The following is an 18,571-nucleotide window of genomic DNA, read 5'->3' on the forward strand; positions in this document are numbered from 1 at the left end:
AAGATGTTGATCCAATTTGCTACAAAAAGCATGCAAGTCTCTAAATCAATGACCACATCATCATTATTACAGAATCACATTAAGTGGGAGTACATATTATCTGTCACTGATTCAATCCTTATTTAACAACTCACTTTAAAATGTAAATTTGAAAAGAAAAGTAAAAAAAAAAAAAAAAAAAAAAAAAATAAGGCAGACAATTATGGAATCAAAGGCTAAAGATTTTCTCAATCAGCAAAATGGCCAAACATGGGGACTTTTGCTGCCATTTAATTATGATGTGTTAGCAACAGGGCAAGAACAGAAGTCATTCCCTGCAATGAAGATTGGATTTATACAACTTGAAATACACAGAATATGTCACAGAGTAAACATAATACGCAAACATTTAGAATGTAGCAAATTGCTTAAACCAGTACAGCAAAATTCAATTAACTAATATGAAAAAATGGTGATCTACAAAGCCATCTATGTACACAGTACCTCTCACACCAGCACAGTCACCCATACCATATGGCACTGCTGTACAGTGAGACGTGAAGACTCAGATAAGGATTAAAGACATCTATAATTCAGGTTTACAAATACAAGCAAGGTGTCTAAATTGTCACTGGAGTCAAACAAAATATAGCATGGGATTACCATGGTTTACCAGAGCGTTTGCATGACCAAGCTTTAGCAGAGGGGGTTACAGGGGTGGCTCCTGTGACAACCTCCAAAAACCTTCCATGTCAAACCCCTGGACAGAGCCAACCCCTGGCAGCTCCAAAAACAGACATGCTGCTGGTCCAGGCTGGGCCAATTAGGAATGGTGGTAATGCCTCCAACATATTTAAGAAAAAGTTGTCCTTGTGCAGTTGTAACTGCAGGCAGAGAAGAGTGGGGCAGGAATATGTGAGAGGAACAACTCTGCAGACACCAAGGGCAGTGCAGAAGGAGGGACTGGAGGTGCTCCAGGCACCAGAGCTGGGAGTCCTCTGCAGCCCATGGTGATGGCCATGGTGAAACAGCTGTGCCCCTGCAGCTGATGGAGATCCATGGGGATGTAGAGATCTGCCTGCAGCCTGTGGAGGAGCCTGATGCCTCCCCATGCACACTGAGAGAAGGCTGTGAGCCCATGGGAGACCTGTACAGAGAGGAGTCCTGCTCCTGTACTGGAGCAGCCTGTCCTTGAAGGACTGCACTTCATGGAACAGCGACCCATGCTGCAGCAGTTTGGGATGGACTGCTGCCCACAGGATGGACTCACGTTGGAGAAGCATATGGAGAACTGTGTCCTGTGGGAGGGACCCCACGGTGCAGCAGGGAAAGGACTCCTCTTCCAGAGCAGCAGGAGAAAAGCAGAGGACAAATTGACTGTAACTCCCATTCCCTGTCTCCCTCTGCTGCTGGAGGAGGACATAGAGCTGGCAAGGAGGGAGGGCTAGGAGGAAGGTGTTTTTAAGGTTTTATTTCTCTTCTCATTATCCTGCTCTGATCTTGCTAGTAATAAATTCAGCTAGGATGTCCAAATTGAGCCTGTTTTGCCTGTGATGGTATTTGGTGAGTGATTTCTCTTGGTCCTTATCTCAACCCATGAACCTTTCATTATATTTGCTCTCCCCTGTCCAGCTATGGAGGACAGTGAGAGAGTGGCTTTGGTGGGTGCCTGGCATCTGGCCAGGGTCAACCCACTGCAGTCTTTTAAAGACCCAATATACAATGCCAGCTGAGATGTCCTGAGATACCACATTTAGATACCTGCCTATTCCATCAGCTGCTGCTTCAGGAGCAGACATTCTCTCTGAAGACTCATGCCACATCTGACACTGCATGAGGCAGGCAGTTCAGAGAAACCCGACATGAAGGGGCAATGAAATGGCAATAATGCGTGTATTTAAAGAAATGTATTACACCAGTCGTCAGTATAGCCAGCAGACCCAGGGAGTTATTCAAGGTGATCAACAAGTAGGCTTCTAATTTAGGATTAGGTAACCACACAGCTGAGTGGCAGCTGAGAAGCAGACAGGGTAACTTAGTGTCTCAAACTGCACAAGATGCCAAAATACAGGCAACTGAATCCTACCCAAAGTCTACGGCCAAAGTTGTCTTCAACAAGTAAGTGATCATGGATGTTACTAAAACTAACAGACACAACTACAGAAGTAAATAAACTCCCTTGCAGAGACATGTCTTTTCGTAGGGAATGACAGAAAATGTAGGGGTTAGGGCACTGATTGCAATTGTGCACGTTTTCATGAGCAAGAGTCTAAAAACTTGTAACAAGAGAAACTTAACAGAAAGTAGAGCACACTGACAGGGAGGAATGCAACTCTTCCCTTGCTTCCCTGGCAACAGCGAGGCTGACATGAAAAAGCTGAGAAAAGAGCAACTCAGGCCACAGTGCATCTTACTGCGTACAGTAAAAACTAACAAGCCCAGACTGTACATATGGTTAATTTTCTATTATATCAAAGAAATCAGTCAGGTCCTGCATATACCACTCAAAGACTCAAGTAAAGACTTCACAGACAGACATGACAGAAGCTGTAAGTAGAGAAACTTTACTAATATTCATCTAGAAAAATTATGGGAAAAGAAGATTGATGTGCCTTACCATTTTAATACAGAATAGCAATCAGATTATCAACTTGAAGATTTCAATGCCAGAAGAAAACTAAAAGATGAAGAAAACCAATCTTTTGCATCAGAAACTGAGACAGTTTGGCATCTCAAAACATTTCAACCTGTTTATAACCCAAAGCCCAAGGGGGAAAGTCAGTCTGGTTTATATAAATGTTTGCTACATTAAGATAATCTCATCAGAAAGTCTCTCTCAATTTATTGTTCCTGTCCAGAAAACAGAGAAGATGGTATAAAAGCCAGGGAAATTTCCAACAGCCAGTACAAGCTAACCCAGTTCTCACAGTACCACAAATTTTAAGCTCAGAAAAGACTCTGAACCATCCAGACAGAATATTGCTTCAGACAAAGCCATCAGTTTCATCCAGCCTAGACACCCTGAATTATTATAGTGAAGAAAATGGGAAACTCAATGAAAAAGCAAGATGATCATCAGAGCCTTCTTTGTAGAAGACCTTCCTCACCCAAAACTCATCATGGTTTGAGGTAGATCCCAAAAACTAGCTTATAGGTGGCTATAATGCCTTATAGGTCAGAGGCATGACACAGACACTACCCACTATTAGAAGTAATATCCTTTTTGTATTTGCTTACTGCACCTGACAGCAATCACTAACCCAAGAGCTGGCTGTCCAGTATTGTAACTCTTCCCCCCTCTCCTTTAGCATGACTACAAACTACTTAAGACTTCTTGTAAACCGGAAACTTGTATCTCCACCAGACACTCTGTGGTACATAGTCACATCTGTAACATTTTTTAAAAGATTAAGTGGTCATCAAACCATCTCACTCCAGATAAATATAACTCATATTTGCACTATGTTAAACAAAAACGAGTTAGTTTTTCTTCAGTTTTCTTCAGCTGTCCTTAAGAAAAATAGCTGAATAGAAGCGTAGCCTAAGCCACTAGTTTAGCAATCAATCATCAGCTTAAAAGTGGAGAAGGGGATTAAGTAAACGAAAAAAACATGACTCAAACTTGACACACTGAGGCTACACACTTGTTTGCATCAAAGCTGTAATTAGTTCCTTATTTGTGATATTGGAGTCTAATCTGAGGTGCTTCCAAGAACCTAGTTTCTGATTTAATTAGTATTTTGAAATTTCTCTCCTATATATTTCTAAAAGCTGCACTTTTTTCCCCAATTTGTGCTAGCAAGTAGTAGTTACATTCCTAAAATCTCCAATAAACTTTGACTGATTTTAAATTACAACATAATTTGAGTAAAATGTCCCTCCAACTGTTATTTTGTTCTGAAGCAGGCAAAAATTACCTCTTGACTTCAATCCCTAACTAGAAATTGCATTTTATTAATGGAATTCAGAAAAATCATTTCAGTTTTCCTTAACTGCCTATGACAAACTACTTGTCATATAATTTGAAGTAGCAATTTTGGTAAAGTAGCAGAAACATGCCTTTTTCTTTGAAATGAAGTTACAGCTCCTGCTACCAGCCCTCCTCATAGTGTAGTCAGCTGGCTATAATTGACAGCTACAAGATCCTCAGAGAAGGTGGTTTCAGTGGACAAAGCAACAGGTGCTACACTCTGTTGTTAGAATTAGATAAAAGGCTGGTTTGTGTGCCTTTTTTTGTTCTCCATGAGTGTATTTATAAACAAGAACACTGTATTTGACAGCTAAAGTGATCAATGCCCACGCTGAAGTCCCATACAGTTTCCAGGAAGTTGCAGCACCCAAAAACAGCTGGGGTCAAATTGCAACCTTCTGTTCCTGAAACATTCCTGGAGTTTCCCCTTGTCTCAACTCTTCCACAGGCAGTTTTTGAATTGCTATAAGATAATAAGATGATGTTGACATACAGTTCATACAGAGACTAGCTCTCTGCTGACTGGGGGACAGGATTGGGGTGTGCTCTGTCTCAGAATACCTGTGAGAACAGGAGTTCTGCATTGATTTGACAGAGCTTCTTCCCTCTTTTCTTTTAAGTGCAGCCCTCCTCAGTCAATGAATAAAGGTAAAATAATTCCTGAGTATTGGATAGGGCCTACCAAGTGATCTGACTGAAAATAAGCACAAAATCTAAGTTTTCAACTGAAGAAAATTAAGTTTAAAGATGCTGTGTTTGTGGGCAAGGCCAGGATCAATGTTAAACATTAGCTGAACACTAAAAACCTGCCACAAATTCAGCTGCAGCACAGAGGCTACACACAACTGGCAGGATGGCAAAAGGTTATTTCTGGAGTTGAATCAGCAAGGAGGACACTAAAGTAACAACAAACAACAGAAAGGAAGAGTGCTAATAAAAAGACACTTGTTTTAAATTGAGCACACTGTGAGGGCACAGAACCAGCATAACAAAACCAGGCTTTTTCCTCCAATTTATGTAGTAGTGTTTAGGAACACTAAGTAGGATATGTCATAAAATACATAAAATCTTCATCTATACAGCTAATGATTCAGAATAACTTGTTTCCTCAGACCAAAGGAAGTTACAAGCATAACTACTACAGGAAAAAAATGTAAACAAACCAAATTAAAATTTGGAATTGTCTCAAGTATTTTTAGCAGATAAAGTCACAAGTAAAACAAAGGATAACTCCAGCTTAAAGTGCAAACTGATGCACTAGTATCATGAAATGACTCAAAATACTAGGAAAGAGTACCTGGAATTGAGCAAAAGGAAAAAAGAAGTTTGCATTTATTAGGAATGGGAATGCTGTAACATCACAGGCTCACAACCACCTAGAGGACGGATGGGTGGATCACACTCTGAGCTGCCCTTCAAAGGAATGTCGTTCTTGCCACTTGCTGTACTTTCAGGACTCCAGGGCCATTAGACTCAGCAGGGTAAAGTTAGCTTTTCTGACTCTGGAACCACCCTAAACCAGTGTAGAAGAACAAACTTACTTTCCAGCTTGCAGAGAGCTTACACTTCTGTTCATTACTAAGACTCCTGCTCTTTACCTTCCATACCAAAATCAAATTTAAGAGAGTACTTCAAAAAGGAAACAGGACCCCATTTTCTAGGGCCTCCAAAAGAACATGTACTATTAGGCTACAAACATTAGGCCTAATACAGTCTAACCCCCTGAAAAAAATGGATGTTTCTTGTTAACAAAGGGTAGTGCTCCTAGCCCAAGGATCATCCAAAGTCTGTCTAGTTGCAATGACACATAGCAGAAACTTAGGTAGAAGTGTTGACCCCAGAGCTGTGGAGCAGATCTGCAATCCAGCAGACCTGCTGCACAACAGCAAATACACCACATTCAAAAAAGAAAGCAGGCCCTGGAAGTAGAACTGCCTCAGCTAACCTTGTTCACCTGCAGTGCTCTGTCCTGTCCTATCTTGGGGCTATGTCAGGTGTATGTCTGACAGTACCTATGTCTCCCATGCTTCTGTAAGCGATGGGATACCTGAGCAAAGGTAAACAGTAACAGTACTTGCAATAACAGCAAGTAAAAATCACTTCTTTTTGCTGTTAATGTCAAAATTCCTAGTGAGCACAGGATTGGTTTAAAAACCTTGAAAATATTCAAATCACTCCTGTGTCCAAGAAAAAAAAGAATTTCAAATCCAGAATGGGCAAGCTGATGTTTACATTTCTTTTAAAATACTTTAAATACACTTAATAACTTAAGTTTCATCAGCTACAGCAGCTGCTTGCTCTTATGCCTACTGTAACCTGTGAGTGTTACAAAGTATCAAAGGGCTCTGACTGCAGTGAGATTTGAGGAGAACCAGAGGAGGAGATAAAGCTTTACAGGCACCCTGGAAAGAGAAAAGGCCTCCAAAGCCACCTCCTCTGGTGAACTGCCGCTGACAGTAATTTGTGGAATGACCAGTTTCAGAAGAACCTTGTAGTGTAACAGCTGAAGAATTTAATTAAATATTAAATTCTTTTCATGGGACTTGGCAAATACTTATAGTTGCCTGGAAGTCCAGATCCAGAATGTCCTCATGAATGGCAACTCCATCAAATCTGTGTAAAACTGATTCAGTCCTGGCATCTTCAGTAAGTTTTTACTTGCAAAAGGCTCTAAGTAATAAAAATTGGCCAGTTGAAAAAGGGAGAAGAAAAGATGATGTGGGCCACACTCCCTTCTGAGGAGGTCAAACCCCATAGCTAACCCAAGAGAGAATGTTGAGAGATGCCTCTGAAAAACCAGGGAGAGCTTTAACTGACTCCTGATCCAGGACAAGCTTCTCATTCCCTTTCACAAAGATGAGACAGCGTTAGCTGCCATGCAGAAGCTGGACACTCATTTAACACAAGACTAGTAAGTGTCTTGCACTGAATTCTCAGAGGGTCAGAAGGGTTTTCAAGAAAATCCCTCTTGAGTCATTCATTACAATTCCCAGGCCCTAAACAGGTACAAAAGGAATGTCTCTTGGGTATATACTCTTAAACAAAATGCCCCCCAGAATGGACATTGCCATCACAGAAGAAACACGATTCAAAGCAGGCAAGTTTAAATACTATCAGAGACCCAAGCCTGAAACAAAAAGCAGAGAAAATATTTCCACAGCCTGGAGACTAAAAACCAACATGGTATCTGGGACTGAAGAAAGACCAGCAGAAGGGGGGAAAGCAAAACAAACAAACAGTTAACATTAAATTTTAGATTGTTTCTTTTTTTTACCTTGTCTAACAAAGCCAAAGCTACAGAGTGTTAGTTCATTATTATTTTGTTTGTATCAGAACAACTGGGGATGCTTCTAAGTGACCCAACATTGCCCTCTACCAAATCTACATCTCCACCTTGGGAACAACATTATCTTGATTTCATCCTTCGAAATGTATCAGTTTTATGGATGTGTCATCTGGGTGACATGGTAGAAGTTCTCTATCACTTGCAGACAGTTATTTATCCAGACGATTCCACTTATTGATATCAATATGCACATTTAGTATACGGATATTTCCATATATTCATATAACACTGCTTTTTTAAACTGGGGCCATTGTAGGAGAAACTCGGAACCATAAATACCTAATAGGTGCCAAAAAAAAAAAGAAACTAAGACTAAGCAATAGCAATAAAAATTAGGTTACTCATCTCTTTCCTTGATCCAACAGGTGACCATTTTCACTGCAAGAAACTTGCCAAGAAAATCTGGTCTCCTACACTCAAAAGCGTTTCCTTTAGCCTGGAGGCAAAACAGCCTCCTCAAAGCTGGCAAGCACTGGAACTGAAGTGGGACCACTGTGATCCTTTGGAAGTTTTCAGGAGATGAGAGTGTAAATATACCCTTCAAGTGAGCATGTGCTACTATGGTAAAAATCTTAGTAAGCTAATTTCTTCCAAAATCTAAGAATAGGAGGTTAACCCGTGCTTGAAATAATAATTGGCTCTGCTGGTTATAACCAGGGACCTTCCCAAACACCAACAGGGATCTGAGCTCGAAGCCTGAGTTCCAACCAGTCTTAAAAGTGACCCCTCCCTTTATTTTATTGATGACTAAATTAGAATATTATGGGGATACAGAAGCATAGTAGAGTCACAGTATTAGTAATTAAATATGAAAAAAGTGCTATTTACCAGGAAATTTTGAAATTTCATAATTTGATTTTATTTGGTTAAATAGAAATAATATGTAACATTCTAGTGATGTATTGTGTAGATGAATAATTGACTAAAGCAAATGCAAAGAGGGAGTATGACACAGTATGGCACATTTCATTACTGGGAAACACTCCAAAAACTACCAGTTTAACAAAAAAGATACACAAAACAAAACCTGAACCACAAAACCACTTGCTCTTGAGATGAAGTATGAACAAACTTTAGCAGCTACAGACATAGATGTTACTTTAGTGTTACACTACCACAGATGGCTTTTCAAAATTCATTTTTACATTAGGAGTTGTGACATGCAATTTTTTTATTCTAAATATTTTCCAGAACAATGCCTGAAAATACATCTCTCAGATTCTTACTGAACTCTTGATCTTTTAATGCAAACACACTTTGGATAATGGCGGTTGTGACTCAGTGCTGACAATGAGCAGACCCTCTAAATGCAGAGCCTTTGACTTTTAATATATATATATTAATTATATATGTGTGTTAACTACACTACACATAGGTTCCATTTCCTCTTTTCACAGAGTTTGTCATGCACTCCCACCAATTCCATTCCTCCTCATTTACTACATCCTTTCCTCCCTGAGCAAAACTGCCAGCCCAATTCCTTAACCTGTCTCCACAGGACTCCTTGTGCTCTTTAAGCCCCTCAACTACATGGAACCTCCTGTCTTTCTTTCTCTTTTTCTTTTCAGAGGAGAGAGAATTCACGAACTATTGTGAAAAATACTGGCTATGTATGATCCAAAGATTAGAAATGCAAAATAATAGGTTCTGGCAAAAGACAGGGCTCTTTTCCTAAAGATTTTGACATTGGTGATAGGAAATAAATGTAAGCAGCAGAAGGAAAAGTGAAGCTCTGGTGGCTCATTAACAGAAATTATGTTGTCTCAGTTATCCCGAAAAAATGAAGTGTTAGGTCCTTCACCACCACATCAGTGATATCAGCATGAGAAAATAGATACTTCGCATTCCAATACTCCAATCAGAAAAAAAATATCTGTGCCGATATCTACCAAATATATGCCCAAAAATGGCACTACAACACTTCCTTTATAAGGCCAGCTCTCCAATTGAATAAAGAAGATGTATTTTGGGGTGAAGAACTGGACATAACTGATGGGAGTTTTTCAGTGTTTTCAAAGACTAACAAATCCATAGCCACGTATTTTGGGTTAGGTCAAAACAAACTGTCTAGATAGAGCATGACAGGTGCACCTTTCCTAATGGCTAGAGACCCAGTCTTGGAATGAGAGGATCTGCTTCACTATGGCTGGTTGCCTAACCTTCCCAAGGTCATTTGTCACTACACTTCGCAAATAAAACACATAGTATCCTATTCACTTCCCACATTCACACCAATGTAAACCCAAGTCAGAGTGAAGTTTACAAAGCTGTGGAGGAAAATCAAACCTTTGCCCCCAAAGAAAAGGCTGATGGTGTTAAATAATTACTTAAACTTAGTCCAATCATTAAAACACTTCTGATCAGGTTCTTCGGCAAGTAAAACTAGAAAGTTTCTTTACAATTTACTATCTTAAATCACAATTTTAGATTAGTCAACTTTATTATTATTTTGATGTAATTCTTGGGAAGCAAGGCAGGTTGAGCTAGCAAAAAGATACATAAAGACTTTGGCCTCCAGTCTGAGCAGCCTGAGCAGAACTCAAGCCGAACAACATAGCTGAAAAGTTGTCTGCAAAGAAAAGAAAATCTGAACTGTCCCTTCCCCCCAGAAACTACAAACAAGCAGGCAGCCTCAATCCTGTTCCTAGCGGGCAGCAATAGGAATCTTCACAAAGACTGGCAGGAGCAGAAATCTCTATCTCTCTCTCTGAGTTTTTCTAGGTCAAAGCCAAGGTTCAGCAGCTGGAAATCAGTACTGGAAATCTTAAACTGCTGCTGACTTTCTAAAAAAAAAAAAAAAATTTCATTCAGAAATCTGTCAGTCTGGCACTGTTTATAGAAGCAGCAATGTCACAACAATGCCAATATAGAACCTCCTTGTAGTTAGCAAATGGTTTAAATGCATTAATATTACTTCACTGGTGTGGACTGCTAACCTGGAATTACCACACAACCTAGGAACACCTTACTCCTGTGCAGCTGGACACCACTGGTAAGTGTGAGATACAGCAATGTATGCTCCCTGGCAGAAGCATAGTTCAAGTACCCCGAGCCATGGCAGAACAAACAGCCTTCCTTGTGCCTTGAAACACTGAAGTCACTCACACACATCCCTCAGTACTGTTCAAGACAGTACTGCACACAGAGGTTTGCTACAACAGCAGCACTTTATCTACTCTTTTGTACAGCAGAAACTTTTTTTTTAAGTACCACGGTAGTTGCACTGGGAGCGTTCCAAACATGGCTTGAGAAGCTTACGTCTTAGTATTCACAGAAACAGCTTGCTGGCTGTAAGGCAACACCAGCCAGATACACTTCAGGGAAATTTTCTGCTTGGGTATCACTGACTTGTCAGGTGGGACCATGAGCACTACAAGGCAACCAGCTTTGCTGCAGGATTCCCTCGCAGCTAAGCCCAAGCAGCCCACACTTCCCCAGGAGGGCATGGCTGTGACTTCCAGGCCTGGCTGCAACCAAGATGAACTTTTTCCCACCAGACACCTGAACACGGGGAAAATGCCAGCCAGCCCATGAGTAGCCTGGACTAGGCAACTTTACAGCAGTGTCTCTCTGGGTCCCACCTCAACGACGGCCCCCAAACCCTCGTGCTGGGCGAAGGCCGGTAAACGGCTCCGCTGCCCATCGCTGGAAGAGATGCCGACATCCATTTTGGGAGTGGGAGAGCCCAGCACTGATGGCAAAGTTTGGGGCCCTGTCCGAAGTTTGGGGGCAGCACAAGACGTGCTCGGTGAGGGCTGACTAACACACACGTACTAGCAACCCGGCGGCTGAGCTGTGAGGTCCGCGCCGCTGACCGGCGAGCAGCGCCGGGCGCCCCGAGCCCCGCCGGCGGCGGAGCGGCCGCTGTGCGCCCCCCAGGCCGCGCACCGCCACAGGGCCGGGCGGGACACGGGACGAGGAGCAAGTTCGGGTCGGACAGAACTCCTTCCCGGGGACCGGGGCAGGCAGGCCCGAGCCGAGCTCGGCCCCGCCGCACGGCCCGGCCGCGGCCCGGCCTTGGCGCAGCGACCGCCGCCGGCAGCCGGACCCGTCTGCGGGGAGCTGCGGAGGGGGTCCAGAGGGGGCTTCCCGCGGCCCCCGGGGGCGGCAGCGCTGCCCACCTGTGCCGCCGCCCGCCTCCTGCGCCCCTCGCCGGGCGGGCGGCCGGCGGCGGCCGGGGGCCCCGGGGCGGATGGCGGGGTCGGCGCCGCCGCCCCCCGCCGGAGCGGAGCGGAGCGGAGCGGGCCGGCAGCGCCGTGGCGCAGCAGCGCCCGCACGGCCCCGGGGAGGCGGGGGACGCCGGGGGGCCGGCGCTGCCCTCGCCCGGGAGCCACGGTGGCGGCGGGAGGAGCGGGAAGCCAGGACGGAGACTAGTACATCGCGGCCGAAGCCGCCCCCTTCCCTCCCTCCCGGTTACCTGCTTCCCGGGGACACTTTGGAGACGCCTCCAACATCGGCAAACACTAAAGAGAACTGACCCCGCCGCCGCGGCGGCCGCCGCCGGCCCCAACCACTGCGCCCCCCCCCCCGCCCTCCCGCCGGCGCCTCCGCCCCGCCCCGCCGCCCCCGCGCCGGGCGTCGCCCCCCGCGGCTCCCCTCCGCCCCCCCCGGCCGCCGCCCCCGCCGCGCCCGCCGCCCCCGGGGCGCTCCCCGAGCGCTGCCGGCGCCGCGCTCCCCCCGCGCCCGCCGCCAGAATGGCCCCGTCCGCGGCCCGGCCCCGGCCCGGCGGCGGCAGCGCCCCCAGCGGCGGCGCGGGCCCCTGCGCCCTCCGCCCGCCCCCGGCCCCGGCGCCCGGCGCTCGCCTTCCCCCGCCGGGCCGGGGCCGGCCTTCGCCACAAGGCGAGGCCTCGGCACCGCGGAGGAGGAAGCCCCGGCCCGGAGAGCGCGAAGAGCAGCGGCGATGGTGCTGTGCCGGCCCGTGAGTGGGGCTGAGACCGGCCTGGCGCGTGTGCTCTGCCCCCTCCCGGCCGCTCCCGAGCGCCGCTGTCTGCACCGCTCCCTGGGCGCCTGGAGAGAGCGGGCTGCGGGCGGCGAGACTTCAGGCAAGGAAAAAGAAAATAAGGGCTGGCAGAAATGCAGGGAGAAGGAGGCAGCCACCATAGCACACTAGAGAAAAGGGCTGATTTTCTTTCCCCTGTCTGGTGTTACTCATCTCACTCTAGCTTGGACCACTAACTCTTCACCGTGCTTCCCCTCTCACCTTTCCCCTCCGAGAGAGCTGTTTTCAGGGAAAGCTAAAAATTCATGAACATGATTGATGTTACAATTTTCTTCTGTCTAGAATTAGGGGAGATAAGTGATGCAGTTGCTGTTCGCTGCCTGGAGGAAGGTTGGAGGAACGAGGGCCAGGGAGTGCAGCTGTAGAGATTCAGCCATGGAGGTTCCACGGTGCATCACTGAAACCTCCTCCTTCCGCAGGTGGGCGCAAACCCTTCCCTCCTTACACAGTGTCAGGGCTCAGCTACAAAAAGCCCTGGGATAAATTGCTGTTTCTGTGCCTTTCCAACCAAACTAAACCGTCTTTGGTATCGTCACCATAAAGATACTTATCTTGTTGACATGTTTCAGGTTTGCACATCCCTTACAGAAGGCAGAACTAGACAGAAAAAAATAAAAATAAAAAAAGAAACAAACAAAAAAAGCTTATGTAAAATTAAAATTAAAGGCTAAAGTGTTTCTTCCTTTAAATTAGAAATTAATAGACGAATAAAAGGGGGAGAAATAAAAAATCTGACCATCTTTAGCATGAAAAAGATAACATTCAAATCTTTATCTCAAAGTACTCAAAAGTTTATTGTTCATTAATAAAAGATTTCTGAATTTAATCCACAATCTAACTTATTTTGTAAAAATCTATTTTCTTGATTGGCTCATGTAAAATAAACCAAGAATTTTTAAATCTATGCAAAAGACAGGTAGAAGCATCAGAACCTGAAGCAATCATCTGCCTACCTGATTTGCAAGAGCGCAGTAACAAAATTCCTCAGGCTCAGAAATAAAACTAATTTTTTTGAGAGTGCAAAGATCTATATATTTTTGCTGCACAACTAAGTTCTAATAATAAGTATGAAAGTTAGAACATTAGTCATAGCAGACGTAATTAAAAAGAAAAAAAAAATGAACCATATAAGTCAGGATCAGAATGAATCTAGAGCTCGTATTGCCTGCAGTATCTGGTATTATATGAGATTTAAAAAAATTATTACTTGATACCAAGAGGCATATCAGTGCTGAGAGAGAGAAAAAAAAAAAAAAAAAAAAAAGTAACCTGACATGATTCCCAAGCATGGTGGAGGAACACTCTAAAAGCACAGAGCTCAGGTGAACTTTGGTTGTAAGCTTGCATATTGTAGATAATTTACACACCAAATACACATCATGACACCTAGTGGCAGAGCTGCACTGTATCTAAGTGATAGCAAGATTTTATTCATACTAAGAGAACACTAATATGACATTTACAACTTGTTTGAACACATGTTGGGAACTCAGCGTTTGCTATGAGAGTTTTATACATACCCTGTATTCAGCAGTGGTATAATCTTCTCATTCCTCCATTGTTTTGTTTTCTGATTCTGAGATTCCTTACCCCTTAATTTAATTTAAAAACTGAGGACAGAAATACACAGTATAATACAATTTCTTTTGTAGTCTTCTGATACAATGTAGCAATTGATAATAATGCAAGTCCTTTTCATTAGGCTATTAGAAAGTTTTGCATGAGTAAAATTCATTCAGATGCTGAATCATGTTGGTGCTATTCACAGAAGTTTGTGGGATTTTTTTCATTTGTTTGTTCTTAGGTTTTTTCTTCATAATTTTATGTCATGTCATTTGTGCTTTACTTACTATTAGTAGTTTGAAGAGCAAACCAACAGTATAGCACATACTTAGCATTCGTGCACCCAGAGAAAAATGCATCCAGATTACGAGGGGGGTTTTGTGAACTTTCTGCAATAGACAGATGTAATTCCAACAAGTCTCTAAAATCTCCAGTCTGTGTTATTATTGCAATACCTAACATTTTTATAACATTGCTATTACTAAATGGCTAAAATGTTAGTTTAAATACATATCTTGAGATATATGTATCGACTCAGAAGTCTTGTATCTTGGAACACATTTTGTGGTGCAAAGAGAATGTAGCCAGAAGAAAATGCAATACAGAAGAGCAGATTTTATCCCAAAACTTACCATGCATATATATATATTTTATAAAACAAAAGTTAATATATTTTATAATAATTATAAGTCCATGGGTGTATTTTGCTTTTTATATGTTTCCTATATGATTTGAGCTTTACATATATGAACAACTAAACTGCATTACTAGTTACTTCTTTAGATTTACTGCACCCTTGTTTCAGGGTGTTTTTCCTACTACTGCTGAGACACAGGATAAAGGCTAGTCAGTACCTCCAGTAAAAGCAGCTTAATACAACCTAAAAATTTCTCAGATTTTGAAAACAAGATGCATAGTTTGTTTCACTCGACTCCATTATTAAATAACAGGAGTGTCATGACTTGCCCAACAACCCAATTTCAGTATACAAGTTGTTAATTGGAGTGATTAATTCAGTAGGCAGTTTGAAAATAACAAAAAGCCACATTAATGCCTAAGTGCCTGCATAAATACCTAAGTGGGGAAAAGGATAGAGTTATTCTATTTTGTCTGTATATGAATGCAGTGTTGGAGTCCAGGACATCCCCTTGGATGACCTGGGACCCAAGGAAGAGAATTTGAGCCCTGGACAGGGAAGTGTGGAGCCGGTCCAGGGGGCTCGGAGACCTTGGCACAGAGCCCAGGAAAACACCAGGTTTGATTTTAGTCCATGGGAGAGGCTTCCAACACAAAGGAATTGCAAACCACTGGGATGTGAAAACAGTAGTTTAGCACAGTAGAAGATACAAAATACAGTAGTTTTAGGGTTCACAGAATAGAGGTAAATGGGGACAAGATGGTGGAATTTGGGTGGTACCTCATGTACTTCTCCTTCTTCCTTGTCCTCCATCTTTTGGGGTGGTGATGGCACAAAGTAGTTAGAGTTGATTGAGTCAAAGTAGAAATGACACTTTTAGTGTGAGCACTAGGCATAGGTACAAAATAGTTAATAACCGACACGTAGTTATCTGTATAAATGTAAGGGGATGTCCCATCATGGGCAGTCACCTCGTGTCCCAGCTGCTGTCTGGACCTCGGCTGGGAGCGGAGAAAATTCTGAGACATCAAATCATAAACATCACGAGAAACCTGAAAACAAACCTTGAGGACTCTGTTTTTTTATACCAACGTGACTCAGGGCTTTTAGAGGGCCAAGGACTTTAAACAATCTAAATATTGGGTGAGGAAACCCTCCCCAAGAGTGCAGGACACTTGAAGATACTTGGCCTGGTCATTTTTAACCTCAGATTCAGAAAAAAATAAATCAGCACTTTCACACTGACTTGCAAAAAATCATAAGTCTAATTTTTACCAATATATTTTAGTGTAAGAATTGTAGTTTTAAAAGAAATCATCAAGAAATTAGTTTCCACCCCTCAATACACTTAGGTGTAACAAACCAAACCAAACCAAACCAAAAATAAATCCCTAAAGAAAATGCCCAATGATGTATTTAAGAAGTAGGAGATTTGCAGAACTGTTTGGAAAACAGTTCTAAAGGTCTGCTCCACCACCCTTCCCTGCCTCCTCAAAATAGGACCAACTTTAAAGCTGGATCTGACTTTTAAGTTAGCAGGTTGCCTGGTTTGCTTTTGAGAATTTCCAAGACTGGATATTTTATAGCCTCTTCCAGAATTCTGTTTCAGAGTTTTATAGAGTTTTTTTTTGTAGCTGTATTATTTATTTATTAAAGAACTTGGATGATATTTGATACTGAAGTTGAAAGCATAATGAAGCTAATAGAGTGCTCATAAAATAGCAATAAAAAGTGAATAATGCTTTATTTGCATTAGTCAGTCATTCAGCTGAATAAAAGCCTCTAATAGCTTAGTACCAGAAGAATGGGTCACTTAATTTTTTAAATATTTTTCCAATCATTAAAAGCAAAACCCAGGAGTTTGGGTTTATATTTGATTAAACCCCAGTATTATTAATGAACCTAAGTCTAGTCCAACCACTGCTCTCCCCAATTAGAGGTGCAGAACTGTGACTATAAAAGTAGATTTTAACTACAATGCATGACAGACAAATTACTAAACCAATTTATCACTGGGTAGTACATGGAATGAGAGGCATGAACAAACCAAGACAAAACAAACTACAAGTAAACACTGTGAAGAGTTTTCTCAGGTAATGAAAAGCATGTACTCTTTATGCTCCAACAAGGACTCATAAGCAATGAATTTTAGCAACTCACACTAACACACTGTCTTTGATGATTCATGTCTAAAATGTGAGTTCCCTAAACCAGATGAATCACACAATCACTTCAAGAATCTAAATTAAGTGACCTGGAACTTGCACGTGTCAGCATATATTGAATTCCATCACCGTTGGTGCAAGGACGTTGAGAAACTTCTAGGTCTTCATCTCCTTTAACAAGTATAATTTTTTTTAAAACACAAAGTGAACCCAACCAAAAAGATGTGCTGATTTTGCAATTACAAGCCTTCATCTAGGTCTCCTGTCATTAAGGTATCAAGGCTGCTTCTTTATTAATTGACCCACTGCCCCAAATTTCGATTGCTTTGCAGGTAGCATTGTATTTCCCAGCAATAACTTGCTGCCATTGCTTTCATACATCAGTGCTGGGAACAGTAAAGCCATGTGTAAATAAATGCCTTACCCTTCAAATAATGCTAGGGAAACTTTAAAATTATACTGGTAAAATACTTTAAGTAAGTATTAGAAGTATACTGCACATTCAGAAAACTTCACTCATTATCATAATTCATGTATCCAAAACTGCACAAATGATAGCCCCAAGCCCCTAGCTTTAATTCGCACATTTAATTTGTGACAGCCATTTCCATAATTTTCTATTCATTTTTGACACAAAATACTGTAAAAGCTTTCTGTACAGCCACCTCACCTTCTTACAACTACAGTAAATGTGATGTTGAATATTTCTGCCTATCTAGTTAATAGGTATAGTTACTGCATAAACTTTGTGTATGTATATGCACAGATACTTCATACAAGTTCATTACCCATTATGATCATTGGAAACTTCTCAAATATCTTACGTATTTTCCAGATTTAAAAACTAAACAAAACCAAAAAGCAAACAAACAAAAACTGCACAAAACAACAGCGACAACAAGCACCCAACAAGATTTGGATACTTCTTTAAAGTACAGCACATAGAATGGTAGAAGAAAAGCAGGATAATTCAGGTCAGCCAGGGATTCACATCTCATAACTACAATAATAAAGACAAAGGTAACTACAGTTTGATAAATCAGCAAGAAAAATAACTAGTAACCTGAAGATCATGGTGTATTGGTTTTCCATTACAAAGCATGCAGACATTTAGAAATGGCCCATTTCTGCCTTAGTAGGCATTGCTACGCTGGCTTTGTTCAGGAAAGAAGTATGGGAAAGCCAAAGTGTAGTTACAGGCCAAGGAAGCAATAGATTCTGTAAGATTAAATTCCTGTTTACAAGCCCAGGGTTTTGGGGGGATTTGCTTTACTGATAGCATTCTGACTACACAAGAGACCTTCCACCAAGCCCAAACACGATGCTATTTCCACTGATGGTGTTGTATGAGAGGATCACACACATCTTGAAATGCTTCGGATTCTCATTAGTGCTTCTCAGTGAAGGCAAAGATTACAGCAACACTTCAAACATAACCGAAATGACAGCAGTAATGTGACCAGTTGGTACATCCATGTCCCTTCTAGTCTTATTTGCAGTCATGCTTGTGATACAATGTATCTAATCATACCTATTGCCACCCTTACAAGCAGCAGACTGGATACCAGAGAAAGCAGGGATTAGGCTTTTTATATCTTGAAGTTAAGGCCAGTGTTGGACGTGAAAATTAAGTATTTTATTTTTCTAATCAGTAATACACTGGGTTCCATAGTGAACTTACAGTGTAGCAAGGAAACTGATAAAACTGTCTTAAGATTTTCAAATCAGTCTGTAAAAATGCAGTGCCCTGTGACTTGTTATCGCTTTGCATTAATATGGCTTTGAAGAATCAAAACACTGTCAGACATGGGGATGTGTCCCTAACTTCTATGAAGGCATGTGGGCACTGTTCTTGTCTAAACTTTCAGGGAAATTCAGAGATGTATAGAACTGCCACAGACCTTGCCTTTTT

General features: G+C 42.3%; 1 protein-coding gene across 2 annotated transcripts in view; it reads right to left on the minus strand.

The window, feature by feature from the left end:
* STAU2 (staufen double-stranded RNA binding protein 2) overlaps positions 1-11,795 on the minus strand; it is a 170,380-nt gene extending 158,585 nt beyond the window's left edge. For both annotated transcript variants that reach the window (XM_066332364.1, XM_066332355.1), the window contains exon 1: positions 11,713-11,795. The gene's annotated coding sequence lies outside the window, so the exon portion shown is untranslated. The remainder of the gene's footprint in view (positions 1-11,712) is intronic.
* Between the last annotated feature and the right edge of the window lie 6,776 nt (positions 11,796-18,571).

Source organism: Sylvia atricapilla, chromosome 1 (genome assembly GCF_009819655.1).
Source record: "Sylvia atricapilla isolate bSylAtr1 chromosome 1, bSylAtr1.pri, whole genome shotgun sequence".
NCBI classification, from domain to species: Eukaryota; Metazoa; Chordata; class Aves; order Passeriformes; family Sylviidae; genus Sylvia; species Sylvia atricapilla.